General features: G+C 34.8%; 1 long non-coding RNA gene across 1 annotated transcript; it reads left to right on the top strand.

Moving 5' to 3' along the window:
- The first annotated feature begins 232 nt into the window (after positions 1 to 232).
- LOC137639105 (uncharacterized) lies at positions 233 to 10,565 on the top strand. The gene is made up of 3 exons (XR_011044229.1): positions 233 to 336; positions 6,896 to 7,014; positions 10,152 to 10,565. It is a non-coding gene; the product is annotated as an uncharacterized lncRNA (long non-coding RNA).
- Positions 10,566 to 15,538: the final 4,973 nt, after the last annotated feature.

The raw sequence follows: 15,538 nt of genomic DNA, 5'->3' as shown, positions 1-15,538 counted from the left end.
AATGGGAAAAACTAAAAAAACTAGTTCTAAAGATCTTGATATTTCAATCCTTTAATTGTAAAAACAGCCGAATTAAGTGTAAATTTAAAGTATTATTCGTAAAAATTCATTAGCCTTTATATCGTTATTCAAAAGATAGATAAGATTAAATAATTATTTAATAAGAAAAGAAAATTGTCCACGTTCCAATATTCCAGCCAAACGTATTCTTCCGCACCAAGGTGTGTCATTTCACCAACGGTCCTTGTTGAAGGAAGACAAAATCTGGAATAGGCTACCACTTCAATTTGTGTTTCCGACATTTTCGGTGATTAAACATTCCACGATTTTACAAAGGTTGGTACCGTTGATTTGAATACCAGGTCAGGTATATTAATAGAGTTCTCGAATAAGAAAAGATGGAAATATTGTTTGCTATCTTGGCCCATTCAATTTTGAGTCGGCAGTCATAGGCCAAGACATTTTACCAATGGCCTAATTTCGTAGGTCCAAATCGTATGTATGATGAGTTTCGAAGCGTAATATATAATGAATATTAATTCTAATAAGCTATATTTTATGTACAATGCTCGTCCGGGTCTAGTGTATAATGAATATTAGTTTTAATAGGCCATATCTTATATACTGTGCCTAGCCAGGTCTAATTTATAATTATCTGTTTTAGTAGGCTATATTTTATAAACTCTGCCTATCCAGGTCTAATTTATAATGAATATTAGTTTTATTGGGCTATATCCTGAGTACTGTGAATGTCCAGGTCTAATACACAATAAATACTAGTTTTAATAGGCTATGTCTAATGTACAATGCTTGTCTAGGTCTAATTTATAATGAATATTAGTTTTGATAGGCTATATCGTATGCACTGTGCATATCAAGGTCTAATCTATAATGAATAGTTTTAATAGGCTATATCTTATGTACTGTCCATGTCCAGGTCTAATGTATAATGAATATTAGTTTTAATAGGCTATATCTCATGTACATTGAATGTTTAGCTCTAATGTATAATGAATATTAGTTTTAATAGGCTATATCTTAAGTACTGTGCATTTCCAGGTCTAATGTATAATGAATATTAATTTTAATCGGATATATCTTGAGTACTGTGAATGTCCAGGTCTAATATACAATGAATATTAGTTTCAATAGGCTATAACTTGTTTAATGCATGTTCAGGCCTATTGTATAATGAATATTAGTTTTAATCTGATGTATCTAGAGTACAGTTCATGTTTAGCTCTAATTTATAATGAATATTAGTTTCAATAGGCTATAACTTATGTATAATGCATGCCCAGGTCTAATGTATAATGAATATTAGTTTTAATAGGCTATATCTTAAGTACTGTACGTCTCCAGGTCAAATTTATAATGAACATTAGTTTCAATAGGCTATATCTTTTGTACTGTGCATGTTTAGCTCTAATTTATAATGAATATTAGTTTTAATAGGTTATATCTTATGCACTATGCATATTAAGCTCTAATTTATAATGAACATTAGTTTCAATAGGCTATATCTTTTGTACTGTGCATATCAAGGTCTAATTTATAATGAACATCAATTTCAATAGGCTATATATTTGGTACTGTGCATGTCCAGCTCTAATCTATAACGAATATTAATTTTTATTGGCTATATCCTAAGTACTGTACTGTAGGCCATATTTTATATACTGTGTATATCCACGTCTAATTTATAACGAATATTAGTTTTAATAAGTTATATCTTTTAATGTGGTGAAAGGGTTTGTGTATCGCTATGATCAGCAAAGCTGTACTTAGTCAGGGCCAACTATACTAGGTTAGTTTGTTGTGAGCGATCAGACTAAAGTCTCCCACCATCACCAATCTGTGGTGCCAACGTGGTGATGAAAGTGGCCAAACCCCAGGACATGTATGAGGCCTTTGTCCTGCAGTGGACTCTGCTTTAGAGTATTCAATGTGTTTTTCCCTTTTATGTAATACATTTTCAAATCGAATTGTGTAGCAAAATTGTGACTCCCAGGATACTGGAGTGTTTAGGGCAAAAATCTTAATTGCAAGATACCTATAATTAACCAGAAAGAATTGACAGGCCTCTTAATTACCTCCGTCAGTTGGTTAAATTTTGATAGTGTATTTATTCATTTGTATGTGTTTATATATGATTCGCATAACACAAAATCTATTTGACTGAATCTCATGAAATTTTGTGGGTTGATTGGCGATGATCCAAGGACAATTTTATTAGATTTTGGGGCTGGGTCAAAGGTCAAGATAATGAAAAGGTCAAAAACTTCTTTTTGCTATTTTATGGTTAATTTTTATCCAATTTTCATGAAACTAATACGAAAATTGCATAATTTAATTGCCTATTTTGGTATATGCAACCTGCTCGAGTTCACAAAAAGGTCAATAACGTCTTTTTGGTAAATTGCTGTTAATTTTTTATCCGGTTTGCATGAAACGTGTCAAAATGTGCATAATTCAATTGCCCATCTTGATATACATCATCAAGATCAAGGTCACAAAAGGTCAATAACGTCTTTTTGCTATATTGTGGTTCATTTTTATCAGATTTGCATGTAACGTGTCAAAATTTGCATAATTAAATTGCACATCTTGTGATATACATGATCAAGGTCAAGGTCATAAAAAGGTCAATTACGTCGTTGTACTATATTGTGGCCAATTTTTATCCGATTTGCATGAAATGAGTCAAAATGTGCATAATTCAATTGCCCATCTTGTGATATACATGATCAAGGTCAAGGTCACAAAAAGGTCAATAATGTATTTTTGCTTTATGTGGTTAACTTTTATCCAATTTGCATGAAAAGTGTCAAAATGCGTATAAATCAATTGGCCATCTTGATATACATCACCAACATCAAGGTCACAAAAAGGTCAATAATGTCTTTTTGCTATATTGTGGTTCATTTTTATCAGATTTGCATGAAACGTGTCAAAATGTGGATAATTCAATTGCCCATCTTGTGATATACATGATCAAGGTCAAGGTCACAAAAAGGTCAATAACGTCTTTTTGTTATACTGTGGTTAATTTTTATCCGATTTGCATGAAACGTGTCAAAATGTGCATAATTCAATTGCCCATCTTGTGATATACATGATCAAGGTCACAAAAAGGTCAATAACGTCTTTTTGCTATATTGTGGTTAATTTCTATACGATTTGCATGAAACGTGTCAAAATGTGGATAATTCAATTGCCAATCTTGTGATATAAATGATCAAGGTCAAGGTCACAAAAAGGTCAATAACGTTTTTTGGTATATTGTGGTTAATTTCTATCCGATTTGCATGAAACGTGTCAAATGTGCATAATTCAATTGCCTGTCTTGTGATATACATGATCACGGTCAAGGTCACGAAAAGATCAATAACGTCTTTTTGCTATACTGTTAATTCTTAGCTGATTTTCATGGAACGTATCAAAATGTGCATAATCCAATTGCCCATCTTATGATAAACATGATCAAGGTCAAGGTCACAAAAAGGTCAATGTCTCTGCTATATTGTTAATTTTTATCCGATTTGCATGAAATGTCATAATGTGTATAATTCAAGGTCACAAAAAGGTCAATGCCTCTTAGCTATATCGTGGATAATTTTTATCCGATTTGCATTGAACGTTTCAAAATGTGCATAATTCAATTGCCCATCTTGTGATATACAGGATCAAGGTCAAGGTCACAAAAAGGTCAATAACATCTTTTAGCTGTATTGTGGTTAATTTTTATCCGATTTGCATGAAACTTATCAAAATGAACATAATTCAACTGCCCATCTTGTGATACATATGATCAAGGTCAAGGTCATAAAAAGGTCAATAATGTCGTTTTACTATATTGTGGCCAATTTTTATCCGATTTGCATGAAAAGTCAAAATGTGCATAATTCAGTTGCCCATCTTGTAATATTCATGATCAAGGTCAAGGTCACAAAAAGGTAAAAACCTTTTTACTATATTGTGGTACATTTTTATCCGCTTACCATGAAACTAATGCCAAAATGTGCATAATTCATTTGCCTGTCTTGTGATGTACAACACGATCAAGGTCAAGGTTACAAAAAGGTCAAAAATGTCTTTTTGCTATTTTGTGGTAAATTTGTATTCTATTTGCTTGAAACTGGTGCCAAAATGTGTAATTCCATTGCCTATCTTGTGATATACATGATTAAGGTCACAAAAAGGTCAAAAGGTCTTTTTGCTATAATGTAATTTTTCTATTCGATTTGCATGAAACTGGTGCGAAAATGTGTGCAATTCAATTGCCTATCTTGTGATATACAACACAATCAAGGTCAATGCCGCAAAAAGGTCAGAAATGTTATTTCTATTTCGTGGTAAATTTTTATCTGATAAGCAGGAGCCTATTGTCAAAATGTTCATAACTCATTTGCCTATCTTGTGATTTGCAACATGATCAAGGTCAAGGTTACGAATAGGTCAAAAAGTCTTTTTGCTTGAGCGTAGTCAAGTTTTATCTAATTTACATGAAAATAGAGAAGAAATGTGCATAATTCAATTGCCTATCTTGTGATATACAATATGATATAGTGATTTCATTATCCTTGTTAGCGGTTGGGGTTCAAAGGTCAGCGCGGTCAGTGAAGTTGCAAAAGGTGTAGGTTTCGTCAGTAAAGGTTTAAAGGTCGCTCATGAATGGCAGAGGCAAGAAACAGCGATATTGCCCTAACGATTAGGACAATGATCAGCGCCCAAGCCTTCTCTCCACCCAAGCTAGGACCAGGGAGGGCTAGGCAGTGGCTGCTGATGACTCAAAAGATAGACCTATAGGCTCCCCCAAACTTCCCAACCTTAGCTCACAAGGATGGTAGGGTTGCAGACACTAATGGCACTAACGAGCCTGAGAGGGACTCGAACCCCCGACTGGCAAATACCTGGCAGAGATGTTACCAATCAGGCCACAGGTGTTTGGTTTTAGTTCCAGTTTCGTCCGAAAAGATGCTCTCCTGAACGTAAGCCGTGCAAGCCCAACCTCCCAATGGGGTGCCTAACCACAGCAGTAGCCTCCCCAGTAAACAGCTTAAACTCACGGTCCCAGGCTGGGATCGATCTGCTGCCATGTGAATGCTAGGCAAACGTGTTCCCACTGTACTAACCTGGAGGCCATCGATATCCGATTTATTTGCATAAGGTCAATTTCATTAGATTTTGGGGATCTTCGGGTCAAAGATCAAGGTCACGTAAAGGTCAAAAACGTCTTTTTGCTATATTGTGGGCAATTCATATCTGAGTTGCATGAACCTATTGTCAAAATGTGCATAATTCAATTGCCTGTCTTGTGATATACAACATGATATAGGTGAAGGTATGCACTCTACCAAGTGCCCATTATAGTTTATATCTTATTAATAATCTCTCCCTCACTCTGGATTTTGAATTTACCTTTGTATAAATATCAAGTTTTTTAACAAAGCTTCAGTTTGGTTAGTTAGGTGATATACTACTTAGGCTGTAAGACCTTTGAGCTGTTTGCAAGTTTGGGTATTTCGGCCTAAATAACTAATGGCAGAATGATCAACACCCAGTTTTAAATATATTCCTATCCTTGGCACTCGGATTCCGCTAAAGGAAGTCACTGAACGGTCCATCAGTTTCCACGCCCGACACGAGACAAATACTGATTTAAGCCCAAAATCAGACCAATCACTAGAGGGTATGGTACACAGCACAGCCTCAGCCCTCTGTCTTTTGGTGGTGCCAGGGCTAATTTCTTTTACGTGGAATGAGACTTTGAATCTCGTCCCATTTGTCTGCCTCCCAAATGTACGTTCCCAGATCTGTTACTGTATTTGAGCATTCGTATTCTAGGGAAAGAAAACAATCCCAGCTCTGGTTGTTGAATATAAAGTGTGTGGCACAGAGTGTCTCAGGGGTCTTATAACCCGCAGGACCTTGACATGGTCGAATTTTTATCGAGTTAAGAGAACCACAGTGTCTGCGATCATTCGTAAGAGTTCTATGGTCTGGGACAAGAAACTACCTCGGTTCTGGAGTGCTGGGATGAAATTAGGAGTTTTGTCACTCCACTAGGTCTGGAACCTCTTGTAGACCCCAGAGGTGAAGCTTCGAGGGATAATTTGGATAGTGGGAATGCTCGGATCTGATATATGAACATTTTCTCTTTAGCTGATCTGATTTGATCTTGCAACACCAGTTGCACACTGCCCCATCACCTGATATGAGTAAGAAATGCACTTCTCTTAAGAATCCGCTCACTACCTCAAGAAGTGAGGAATGGAGCTAATCCCGTGACAGTTTTCCCTGGGTTTGATCAACCATTACATAAGTCTAGTATTTCAGATACTACTGACATAACAGCAAGAAATGGTCCGAGCACCTGCTCCATTCAGGTGAAGGTGGAACATCTCTGTCTATCTTCCCAATCCCTTTTATACTCAGACAATCAAGAGGGGTTCCTAATCTTAATGATATCCTTATCTGTTAGCTCTTTGGGTATTGTCCTAGAGAGACATACCTTGGCCAGACTTTTCACTCTGCTGTGCTTCACCATGTCCCCTATTGTAAAGTTTTGTACTTCACATATGGAGACATTCTCTTTCAGCTTCATGAGCAACATCTGATTGTCTGTGCACCGGTCGGGAACATAGGTGGTGGACACATGGCCGTGATTTTTTACGCTAAAAATATTAGGAATCTGTAGAAATTAGGTTATTAAAGATGGGAAGTAGGTGATAATTTATTATTATTCATTGTAAAATATCAATAGGTAATTTTTTTTTTCCGTCATGTCCTTTTAAACACTTATAAAAGCCAGAATGTTGTGGTTAACTGTTATGTGATTATGCAAAATGGTGGGAATATTTTTTGTAATATTTTCACATTTTTTTTTCATCAGGTGCATGTTGAGAAATGAGCTATGGGAGACTGAAAATTGAAGGCTCAAATTTTGCCGCTTTTCAACAAGAGCATATAATCTATGGAAACCAGCTAGCTGTAGTAACTGGAATTTCAAAGGTATGGCTAACAGAAATCATTTTGTTAGATCAGAATAGTATTATAAAAGTTTCCGGCTTGTTAATAGATTGAAGTTAAATTGATTATGCTAATTACAATTGATTTATCCCATTTGTAAATTGAAATTTATTTATTCCTTTTATGGATTATAATAAGAGATTGTTAATGAGTAGCATTACAATAGTAAGTTTATGGATTAAGATTCAATTTAAAAGAGAATCTGATTGTTAATGAGTTATTCAAGGCAGAATTTACTTACATTAAAGTAGGATTGTAGTTTTTCTATATTGCATTGATAATTGTTAACTGGACTTATTCTAGATTTGGCCAAAGAATGGATTTAAAGTTTTAAGTGTTCTTGTTAGAAGACTAAAGTAATTGGATTAATAATGAATTATGGTGGGATTTAATTGCCAGTAGATTAATATAGTTTGGTGGTTCAATGTTTGTTCCTACACAAATACAAACTGGAGTCCTTTGATATGAGTATGATTTCCTATTGGCCTGAACTCTCTTATTAATATTTCTATCGAGATGTACAGTGCTCTAGAAATTGACCATACATTCATATGATCAGCACCCAAGCCCCGCTCTCCATCAAGCCAGGGAGAGCCAGGCAATGGGTGTTGATGACTTGGCAGGTAGACATATGGGCTCCCCAAAACACCCCATCCTTAGCTCACAAGGAGGGTGAGGTTGCACATACTACTAGAAGTTATAGTGCTTTATCGGGTCTCAAAAATTCTGTCCAAGTCACTTGGCAGGGACTTTTCCAGTATGTTATCACAACCCATGAGATTCTTTGCTGCTTTTCCTGATTTAAAGAGCAATCAACAATGGACTGATTACCCCAGATCTTTAGTTACCCTAGGGGCTCTCAGATGGCATAAATCATAATGCTACACTGACCTGCTGATTCTCCTGAATTAAAGTTCTAAGGGGACTCCCACTATGGCCTAAGCGGTTTTACCAACTCCATTCACATAGGGTCCACAGGTCACTGACATGCTCCTCTCTCCAACAAGCAGTAGGCTTATTGCAAGGCATTTCGAAGGAAGGTTCAGTTCTGGCACTGTTTCATAAAGTCCAAGGTATTGGTTCGAAGCTAGCTTTTAAGAAGAACCTGTTAGTGTCACATGTACTAAAAGCTTGTCTGGAGGTGCCAAACAACCTTTACTGTCCACTATATGTTGGAGCATACCCCCAAGTCTTTAAACACTTTCACTGAGACCTCTGGTAGCTGCTCAGTAGGTTGTGCAGCTCCTTGTGGTAGCATCGTAAGAGGTAGTATCTTGTCCTTTTCCATTCTTCCTTCTCTCTTTGGGTGCAATAGTCCTTCCTTTATTTACTGAATCAGACGTTTGTTGTATGCAAACTTTCACCACAAGTTCTGTTCTATATGTTATAGAAGTCTTCCCCAATCCACTTCAATAGGGCGAGGATGGTTTGTATGCAGAATGCATTAACTTTATATTGCTCCTACATTATGGCAGTACATACTTATGGAGATATAGCTTTCGCCATGACTATCTGCCCATAGACAGTCGTCTAGCCTTTTAGATTCTGTCTCAATAATTAGGTGGTAGTTTCAGCTCCTTCACCCTTGACATCTTAGGATTTTAAACCAGCCATTAGGGTTGTAGGGGCTTCCTCCCTCCTAATTGGAGTCTTTATTTGTGTAGGAACAAATCACAGCTTTTAAAATTAATTTAATACTTCCTAACTATGAAAATCTGAATCCTTTAAGTTTCACCTCAAGCCTCAACCACCCCACATGCCTTGGGTGAAGGTCAAAGTGGCTTCTGTGTATGCTGGAAAGGGATCTAGGCTTCCTCGCCAACCACCATTGACTACCAACATCTCTCTCTCAATTTAAACTGCCGAGTTCCAGTCAAGCTGAAATCGTACTCCGATTGAATTATTCTATTTTAAAATTTGTGATATTGAGAAAGGATTGGATTTTTATGAAAGCAAGTATATTAACTGGTCAACAGATTAAAGTAGGATTTCTAATCATTTGACTAAAATTCAGATTCAAAGCAATGTACAGTAGTTGGGCTTTCATATAATAGAATTGGAATGTACATGTTTTCAAATTATTAATAACTTGCCTCGTCAAAGGTTTAATGTAAGACTTTACATTTACTGTAATGAGGTAGGTCTGGCTACTCAGTTGATTATCTTAGAACTGATTAGAAAATCTTAACAAAACAAGGTTTTGGTTAGCTTGGGGTCACTTGCCTAGGGCAGCGCTCAATGGGTAAAAATGGTTACTAGATAATGAGTGGCAATGATGTCAGAACGAAGATCAAAGGCATGACTCTAGCCAGAAAAGTGCTACAAGGTCTAGCTTAGCATCATGTTCTCCTCATTAACACGGGCATACGCACAGCACATAGATTGCCCAGAATTTTCGCTCCTGACGGGGAAGAAAGAGATTGGGGGTACCAACAAGGCCGTCTCGAATATTCGAGACTGCCTTGGTACCAACCTCCTAGGGTGTGCCAAGGTTCTTTAATGGGACCTTGGGGTGTGCTGATAGTTTTCTCTTACGAGAAGAAATATTGTATATATGAGGTTCCTAGGTACCAAAAATGTGTTTTCTTAAATCTATTTAATACTGGTACTCAGTTTTGTATCAGTCTCCACGTGTTGAATCCTCATGTGCTAATATCCCTTTGCACTGGACCCCTACGAGCTAGATCTCCACTCAGTGAATCTCCAAGTTAGAGAGGAATTCAGATTTTGAGGGGAAAACTCTGAGAAGTTTGGTCTCTGAGACCTGCTAATAATTGTGTACACTTTTCAAATAAGAGAAAAAAACTCCAGTTTGATGCATAACGTTTTTCTAAGACCACGCATTTTTTCAATAGATATTTTAAATGTGTCTTTGAAAATAGAAGTTTGTCTTTATGACCTGCAAATAATTGTGTACACTTTTCAATTAAGAGAAAAAAACTCCAGTTTGATGCATAACGTTTTTCTAAGACACGCATTTTTTCACTAGATATTTTGAAATGTCTTTGAAAATCTTGGCCTAATTTTGATATAGTGTCTTGATAATGAAGTTCACAGTAAAATATTTGAATAAATCTTAATATATCTGTATGATTAACATCTTTTTTTACATTTTTCAGACTGGAATCACCAAAAGAAAAGGATATATGGCCTCTTGCTCAAAACAAAATTAAAAACTACAAGTATCCATGAACGATGAAGATCAGCAGCGAATAATCTGGCATTTACTACAGAAAAAAATCCGGAAAGTTTTAAAGGAAGACGAAGAATAATAAGTTTCATTAACTGATCTTTCAAAAGGAGCACAAGATTGTCTCAATCTACCATCAAACTTCTCTGGAATATCAAAAGACTCAAATGAGACATCATTACAGTACTAAGAATACTTTTAGATGCTCAATTGACCAGATTTTGGTTGTGGGATGGTCACTCCATTTATATACCATAAATTCAATAGTAATTGCTAACTGAAGATAGAAAAAATTAGTCTAGTTACAGTAAATAGTAATATAGATTTTTCACAACAATATTACCATTTTATTTCAAGTTGATCTAGGTGTTTATTTCTGGAAGCTATGAACTTAATATTAAAAACTAATAACTTTTATCCAGTCTATTCATTTTTTATATTTAAAAAGTCGTTGCATTTAAAGATAATTTTACTTAGTTTTTAATTCTATGGATCATTACAATAAAAAAATACATGATTTTTTTTCTAGTAAATTCTAAACATCCAAAATTTAAGTCTTAAAATTAGAGATCAACATTTATGAACTACTTTAATTTTCTCATTAATATTTATTATAATTTTCTAATTATTATTCAATATTAAATAAGCAGAGTCATTCATTTAGTTGCCTGAAAACTAGTTGGTGAATAAGAATTTATTCAATGATAATAGATCCCTATTACCTCTTGAAATAATTTGTTGGAATTATCATATGTATTGTTCAATTGATTGGTTTTATTATATTTATTATTTTAAATGTTTTTATGAAAGGAGGAAATTGAATATTAACAAATTAAAACCAACAAATGTAAAAGGACATCCTCCTTAGAAATTTGCTTTTAAAGTTTTTCAATTTTCATTAACTGTTAAATGAAACTTTAATTTTCTTTGCATCTCTTATACTTCTTGATTATATATATATATATATATATATATATATATATATATATATATATATATATATATATATATATAATATATTATGCATATATATATATATATATATATATATATAATATGCATATATATATATATATATATATATAATATATTATGCATATATATATATATATATATATATATATATATATATATATCATGTATATATATATATATATATATATCATGTATATATATATATATATATATATATATATATATATATGATATATATATATATATATATATATATATATATATATCATATATATCATATATATATTATATATATATATATATATATATATATATATTAGAAATTTGTTATGTACTGTAAACAACTTATTTAAATGTGACTGGTGGGAATTTTATTTATTTTTTCTAAAATCTTTACATTAATTGGTTGTGAATATAACCTACACCTAATTGTTTGAACTCGATAATTTCATTTGCTATTCATGTTTTCAATTTTCATTAACTAGCTATTGAATGAACTGTCAATTTCCTCTGGACCTTTTGACATACTTCTAGATCATATTTCTAGAAATATTTAATGTTCTGTAAACAAGTAATCTGAATGTGACGAGGGAAATTTATATATATTTCTTTTTTAGCAACTGGTTCAAATTAATACTGCAATCTTTATACTAATGACATTAATTGCATGTGAATATAACCTACATCTAATTATTTTAACTCTATAATTTCATCTTTCTCTTTTGAGGCTATCATCTAGTTATTAGCAACTATCATTGAATTTTCTTTTTCAATAATATAGACCTATGCTGCTTCAATCTATGCTTATGTTCTCTTAAAAGGTATAAGCAAATTTGCATAAGATAGTAGCTATTGGACGAAAAAGTCTGGCTCTCAAATTAGCCAAATCTTGCTAGAGCATTTGTTCCCTATTTTGGGGGGCTAGGAAGAATTATATATATTTTGCTTAACTGAAACATTCAAATAAAGCTTCATGCTATCTACTTACCATTAACTACACCCAATTTTAGTGGGTAGTCGACATATAAAAGAAACAAAATTGGTTTCCCCCCCCCCTTGTTCTTCCTTGCCTGACGAGGGACCCAACCGAGTTTGGTTGGTACTGCTAGGGTGCCACAGTCCGCCCTCCCCCGTGTTCCATCACAATTGAAGCTTTACATGCTGATTCCCCTACTGCAGCTACCTCATCGGTCACCATACAGTGACCTGAGGTAGCAACAGTGCATATCAGAACACTTACAATTGCTCGCCTTTCATTGCTATTCCTAGCTTGCTCTTTTGCTTCAAATATGTCGTCTTGTCACTTAGGGCTTTCTTCACTCAATTCACCCATCCAAACCTTGGCCTTCCTCTCGCACTTCTCCCATCGATTCTAGTATTCACCACCTTCAGTAGACGACCATTTTTCCTCCTCTCTACATGACTAAACCACCTCAACAAATTCATATCCACTTTAGCTGCTAGATTATTCCTCACATCCGTTCTCACTCTTACTACTTCGTTTTAAACCATATCCAACTGAGATAACACCCAACATAATCCTCAGACACATCATCTCAAACACATTTAATTTCTCTGTTACTTTCATTCCTCACAACTCCAATCCATACATCATAATTAGTACAATCACTTTCTCATACAGAACTCTTTTCTCGCTCATCCTTAACCCTCTATTCTCTACTAGTCCCTTCACTGCTCCCAACACTTTACTTCCTTCATTCACTCTGACGTATATCTGCTCCCACTCCACCATTTGCAGCAACAACAGAACACAAGTACTTAAGATTATCTCCTTCCTCAAGCAACTCTCCATTTAACATGGCATTCATCTAGCCCCATCCTCACTTCTTGTGCACTTCATAACCTTACTCTTACCCACATTTACTTACAACTTCCCTCTCTCACATATCTCTCAAAATTCTGTCACTATTGAACACATCTCTTCTGAGTCTACAACCAATACAGGATCATCTGCAAACAAACAGCAACTGATCAACCTCCCATTAATGATCACTCTTATCTATATTTCAATCCTCGACGAAGCACTCGAGCATTCACCTCTCTTACAGCTTCAATAGCAAACAAATTGAACATCCATAGCTACATTACACATCCCTGTCTTATCCCCACTCTCACTGGAAACCACTCGCTTCATTCCCTATCCTAAAACACACTTTACTGCCTATGTATAAATTATTCACTGCTGGCAACAAGCTTACACCAATTTCATATTCCACATCAGATCCCTATCAACTCTTAAAAGTTTTCTCCAGATTTATAAAGGCAAAATCTAACCCCTTACCTTTTGCTGAACATTTTTTGCATATCTAACTAGAAATCTGATCTACACATCCCATACCTCTTCTAAAGCCACCCTGTACCTCTTAAGATAACATCTCCAGTTTATCCTTAATCCTATTGATTAACACACTACCGTACACTTTTCCAACCACACTCAATAAACTAATCCTCCTAGAATTGCAACACTCGTGCACATCTTTATCTTTGCATAGTGAAACAATACATGCACACACCCAGTCCACTGGTACCATTAACAACAAAAAACGTTTAGATATTAAACAATATCACCAACCATATCAGCAGGGTCACCAACCATTTCAGCAGGGTCACCAACCATTTCAGCAAGGTCACATCCCCTACCTTTAGCATCTCAGCAGAGACACCATCCATACAAGGTGTTTTTCGTGTTCTCGTCTCTTCTAGGTCTATCTTCACTTCCTCTCTTGTAATTACTTTCTCATCTCCTATCACATGTCACCTCAGCATATGCAACAGCAATTATATTTAAGTCCCTTTCAGCCTCAACATTCAACAACCTTTCAAATTTGCCTCCCTATCATTCTTAACATTCAGTAACCTTTCAAATTATTCAGGCCACCCTTTTTCGTCTTATTTCCTTTCAGTAACTTTCCATTTTCATCTTAAATTGTCTCTTCACTCGATCCACCCTTCCTTACTCTCTTCACTTTTTTTCCAAAACAGCTTATTTCTTCATGCAAACTACCCAATCCCTGACCCCATCTCCAGTCAACCACCTCTTTGCCTCAGCCACCTTCCATTTTACTTCCACATTTCTCTGTATTTTTCATACTTCTCTATACTGTTACTCTACAGCTATTGTTCAAATATCCTATTTTTCTCTTTCACCTTCATTTCATCACTCAGGACCATTCCTCGTACTACCTTCAACAATCCTCTTACTATATACATCACTTGCATACCCAACAAAATTTTCTTCTCATTAACTTCATCTCCTCCTCTAGATCACTAGTTTCTCTTGCTTTCATCCTGTCATATGCCACTTTCAACCTCTGGTTTTTTTTTATAAATTCTTCCGACGTCACTACTTCTTTTACATAGCCCCATTCTATTTCTCCATTCTTATACTACAACTAATTTTGCTTCAACTAAATATAATGGTCAGACATACCAGTAGCCATACTCCAAACATATACACATCTTTCTATCATCTTTCTTATTACCAATGCTCTTTCTGTCAATCTTCCATTAGCCCCACTTATCCATGAATGTATACTAATATATCTCCTCTTGAAAAAAAACTTACTAGCAGCTCTTGTTCAACACATTTCTAGCACTCTTGCCATTCTCATTTCCACCTTGTACGCCATACTTTCAAATGACACCTTCTCCCTTCAGTACTAGAATTAGTTTTCATACATTTCAGTTAAAGGTAGACCCAAGTATGCTCTCTAAAGATTTCGCTTTATATTTATTTAAAAGGTTTGCATATTATGCTAGCAACTAAATAATTTATATTGTGTAATGGGAAGCAAGGAAAGTTATGGATAGAAAATTTTTGAATATTTGTGAAGAGAACCACTGTATTTAAGGTCTTGAATAGTATTGCTAGGCATTAGAAGGGTAATATGATTCTCTCTCTCTCTCTCTCTCTCTCTCTCTCTCTCTCTCTCTCTCTCTCTCTCTCTCTCTCTCTCTCTCTCTCTCTCTCTCTCTCTCTCTCTCTCTCTCTCTTTCTCAGTAAGGTTATATCCACAATGAAAATATTAAGGTTATATCCACAATGAAAATATTTTCGAACAAGTTTTTCTGGATTTTTTTCTCAAGGTGTTTTGAGTTTAATCTCAAAACTTCATAACAAATGTTTTAGTAATTTTCGTTAAATTAATCATTTCCCAAAATATCAATATTAATTATTCTGGTCACGTATAACATTCCAAATACTTGTTGGCAGTAGAAGATTGTTTCTTTTTAATCCAGTGAACGAGAATTTGTTTCAAAACATTTGAATGACAAAATTGGGATAAAAAGGATAAAATCTACTGGTTTTAAGCTTTGCAT

This window comes from Palaemon carinicauda, chromosome 4 (assembly GCF_036898095.1).
Source record: "Palaemon carinicauda isolate YSFRI2023 chromosome 4, ASM3689809v2, whole genome shotgun sequence".
Lineage (NCBI taxonomy): Eukaryota > Metazoa > Arthropoda > Malacostraca > Decapoda > Palaemonidae > Palaemon > Palaemon carinicauda.
Note: the sequence above shows the minus strand (reverse complement) of the source record. Positions and strands in the feature narration are given on the sequence as shown.